We start from the raw sequence: 255 nt of genomic DNA, 5'->3' as shown, positions 1-255 counted from the left end.
ATAAAGAGCATCCAATCATAAAAATACTTTCTATTTAAGCAGTGCACGTTCAATCCCTGTTTAACAGTTCTTCAGTATATTAAACTAACCTCCTGCCTGATGTCATTATCCTTCCCATAATCCCCTAGTAATTCAGATCACTGGCTCCTGTTCATGTTGTTTACGTACTTTCTGCACTAAATAAGTTTATTGTCACGCCAGGGACAGGTCTCCTGTTAAGACAGATCATTGGAGGCGTGTTCATTTCACTCAGGA

The sequence above is a fragment of the Etheostoma spectabile genome, unplaced genomic scaffold (assembly GCF_008692095.1).
Source record: "Etheostoma spectabile isolate EspeVRDwgs_2016 unplaced genomic scaffold, UIUC_Espe_1.0 scaffold314, whole genome shotgun sequence".
Taxonomy (NCBI): domain Eukaryota; kingdom Metazoa; phylum Chordata; class Actinopteri; order Perciformes; family Percidae; genus Etheostoma; species Etheostoma spectabile.
Note: the sequence above shows the minus strand (reverse complement) of the source record.